This window comes from Oncorhynchus gorbuscha, linkage group LG03 (genome assembly GCF_021184085.1).
Source record: "Oncorhynchus gorbuscha isolate QuinsamMale2020 ecotype Even-year linkage group LG03, OgorEven_v1.0, whole genome shotgun sequence".
NCBI lineage: Eukaryota > Metazoa > Chordata > Actinopteri > Salmoniformes > Salmonidae > Oncorhynchus > Oncorhynchus gorbuscha.
Genome location: NC_060175.1, coordinates 7,381,643 through 7,386,148, shown reverse-complemented (window position 1 = coordinate 7,386,148; position 4,506 = coordinate 7,381,643).

Here is a 4,506-nt window from a genome sequence, read left to right as displayed (position 1 = left end):
ACACATCACAACAAGAGAGACAACACTACATAAAGAGAGACAACACTACATAAAGAGAGACAACACTACATAAAGAGAGACAACACTACATAAAGAGAGACAACACTACATAAAGAGAGACAACACTACATAAAGAGAGACAACACTACATAAAGAGGGACAACACTACATAAAGAGAGACAACACTACATAAAGAGAGACAACACTACATAAAGAGAGACAACACTACATAAAGAGAGACAACACTACATAAAGAGAGACAACACTACATAAAGAGAGACAACACTACATAAAGAGAGACAACACTACATAAAGAGAGACCTAAAGACAACACAACACTCCATCAAATCAAATCAAATCAAATGTATTTATATAGCCCTTCGTACATCAGCTGATATCTCAAAGTGCTGTACAGAAACCCAGCCTAAAACCCCAAACAGCAAGCAATGCAGGTGTAGAAGCACGGTGGCTAGGAAAAACTCCCTAGAAAGGCCAGAACCTTTGGAAGAAACCTAGAGAGTAACCAGGCTATGAGGGGTGGCCAGTCCTCTTCTGGCTGTGCCGGGTAGAGATTATAACAGAACATGGCCAAGATGTTCAATGTTCATAAATGACCAGCATGGTCGAATAATAACAAGGCAGAACAGCTGAAACTGGAGCAGCAGCACAGTCAGGTGGACCGGGCACAGCAAGGAGTCATCATGTCATGTAGTCCTGGGGCACGGTCCTAGGGCTCAGGTCCTCCGAGAGAGAGAAAGAAAGAAGGAGAGAATTAGAGAACGCACACTTAGATTCACACAGGACACCGAATAGGACAGGAGAAGTACTCCAGATATAACAAACCGACCCTAGCCCCCCGACACAAACTACTGCAGCATAAATACTGGAGGCTGAGACAGGAGGGGACAGGAGACACTGTGGCCCCATCCGAGGACACCCCCGGACAGGGCCAAACATAAAGAGACCTGAGACAACACAACATAGCAAGGCAGCAACACATGACAACACAGCATGACAACATGGTAGCAACACATGACAAGAACATGGTAGCAACACAACATGACAACAACATAGCAAGGCAGCAACACAACAACACATCATGGCAGAATGACCACATGGCAGCAGCACAACATGGTAGCAACACAACATGACAACAACATGGTAGCAACACCACAGGGTACAAACATTATTGGGCACAAAGGGCAAGAAGGTAGAGACAACAATACATCACGCTTGATTGCAAGAAGCTAACCACTTAGCTAGGTAGCTAGCTACTAAAACGAGCAAACCAAATACACAACTGCAGAGCATTTAGCACATTTTAGACGGTTATAGTTCTAAGTTATCTAGCTGACAAATATCTAGTAGTGAATTCCAGACTAACTAGATCACCTGGCACATGCTGCACAACAGTGACTCACGAGGGTCTGGTCTCTCGTCATTGTGACTGGGGACTCCTGGTGAGCTTCATAGTGTAAAATAATGTAACCGGTGAAATCAGGAATGAGATTTCCTTTATCTCCTAAGTAATGTGCAAGTTGACTGCAGGTATTTATTTAAGTAAATACACATATTTAAATGTATTTAACAACAACAACAAAAACGTTAAAAGAAGTAGTATTGACAGCATTGAAAAAACCATCCCGTGGCTGTTTCCAAACACCCTGGTATATGTTATAGTACCCAAGCCTAACTACAATACACTAGATTTACTTCTGCTACAACATGAGAGGGAGAGAGAGGCTCCACCTCGCTCACGGGATCACTCGCTCACGGGGATCACTCGCGACTCAGTGACGTTAACTAAACTACACTGGGATCTCCCTAGTTTCTCTCATGCTGTGAGCAGAGATGCAGTCCAAATAGATTATACATGATATATTGTCTACACACTGTGGCAGGAGAGTAGCAGGAGGATGGCTGAGGCCAGGACATGCCTTTTATGTCTGTAGTACTTGGTTGTATCCAGGCCTTTAACGTGTGTGTGTGTGTGTGTGTGTGTGTGTGTGTGTGTGTGTGTGTGTGTGTGTGTGTGTGTGTGTGTGTGTGTGTGTGTGTGTGTGTGTGTGTGTTGGCCCATCCAAGTGAGCAGGTCGTTATAGAGTAACATGGTCTAGTCTCTAGACAGACGGGTTGATCATTATATAGAGTAAATATAGATTGATGAGAATTTGTATTTAAAAAAAATCAATTTTAGAATAAGGCCGTAACGTAACAAAATGTGGAAAAAGTCTGAAGGGGTCTGAATACTTTCTGAATGCCACTGTATGTGTACTGTATGTGTATTAGAGGTCGACCAATTATGATTTTTCAACGCCGATACCGATTATTGGAGGAGGCAGATTTAAAAAAAAAAAAAAATAATAATAATAATAATAATTTTTAAAAATCAATATATATTTTTTTTCATGTATTTGTAATAATGACAATTCCAACTACTGAATGAACACTTATTTTAACTTAATATAATACATCAATAAAATCAATTTAGCCTCAAATAAATAATGAAACAAAGTGTTGGAGATGAAAGTAAAAGTGCAATATGTGCTATGTAAGAAAGCTAACGTTTAAGTTCCTTGCTCAGAACATGAGAACATATGAAAGTTGGTGGTTCCTTATAACATGAGACTTCAATATTCCAAGGTAAGACGTTTTAGGTTGTGGTTAGTTATTATAGGACTATTGGACTTTGACTATTGGATGTTCTTGTAGGCACTTTAGTATTGCCAGTGTAACAGTATAGCTTCCGTCCCTCTTCTTGCTCCTCCTAGCTCGAAAACCAGCAACACCACTTTAATAACAGCCAGTTCATCAAGAAGCATTACTCATGCAGAGCAAGGGGAACAACTACTAGAAGGCTCAGGAGCTGAAAGTGAGACGCTTAAAAACGCTACACAAAAAAAAAGCCAGCAGTAGCTAGCCATTTTCATCAGTTACACCAGCCTCATCTCGGGAGTTGAAAGGCTTGAAGTCATAAACAGCGCAATGCTTGACGATAAAGCAGAGCTGCTGGTAAAACGCAGAAAGTGCTGTTTGGTTATGTTTACGCGCCTGCTTCTGCCTACCATCGCTCAGTCAGGTACTTAGATACTTGTATGCTCAGTCAGATTATATGCAACGCAGGACAAGCTAGATATAATATCTAGTAATATCATCAACCATGTGTAGTTAACTAGTGATTATGATTGATTGTTTTTTACAAGATAAGTTTAATGCTAGCTAGCAATTTACCTTGGCTTACTGCATTAGCGTAACAGGCAGTCTCTTGTGGAGTGCAAACAGAGGGAGGCAGGTCGTTATTGGTTGGACTAGTCAACTGTACGGTTGCAAGATTGGGATCCCCTTTGGCTGACAAAGTGAAAATCTGTCGTTCTGCTCCCTGAACAAGGCAGTTAAACCCACTGTTCTCGGGCCATCATTGAAAAATAAGAATGTGTTCTTAACTGTTCATGTTAAAAGTACAGTATTATACAGAGCCATGGAGTGCATGGACCTCCCTTCTATCTTACACAGAGCATGTGATCAGTAAAACCTGGTTTAAAACAACAAATAAAGAAACGCCTCGCAACACAACGCCTTTCCCCCCATGTGACCTACTGGTGTGTGTGTATGTACCGACATGTAATCTGACTGACATGTGATGTGACCTGCTGGTTGTGTGACTCACTGGTTGTAAACTGACATGTGACCTACTGGTTGTGTGTGTGTACTGACATGTGACCACTGGCTGTGTGTGTGTACTGACATGTGACCTACTGGCTAAAAAAATTGACATGTGACCAAATGGTTGTGTGTGTGTACTATTGCAAAAATCTTAATAATGTGTAAACGACATGCACCTACTGGTTGTGTGTGTACTGGACATGTGACCTGGTTGTGTGTACTGACATGTGACCTACTGGTTGTGTGTGTGTACTGACACATGTGACCTACTGGTTGTGTGTGTGTAATGGACATGTGACCCAGGTAATTGGCCAGTGTGTGTGTGTACTGACATGTGACCCATTAAGGTGTGTGTGTACTGACATGTGACCTACTGGTTGTGTGTGTGTACTGGACATGTGACCTACTGTTGTGTGTGTGTGTACTGGACATGTGACCTACTGTTGTGTGTGTGTACTGACATGTGACCTACTGGTTGTGTGTGTGTACTGACATGTGACCTACTGGTTGTGTGTGTGTACTGACATGTGACCTACTGGTTGTGTGTGTGTACTGACATGTGACCTACTGGTTGTGTGTGTGTACTGACATGTGACCTACTGGTTGTGTGTGTGTACTGACATGTGACCTACTGGTTGTGTGTGTGTACTGACATGTGACCTACTGGTTGTGTGTGTGTACTGACATGTGACCTACTGGTTGTGTGTGTGTACTGACATGTGACCTACTGGTTGTGTGTGTGTACTGACATGTGACCTACTGGTTGTGTGTGTGTACTGACATGTGACCTACTGGTTGTGTGTGTGTACTGACATGTGACCTACTGGTTGTGTGTGTGTACTG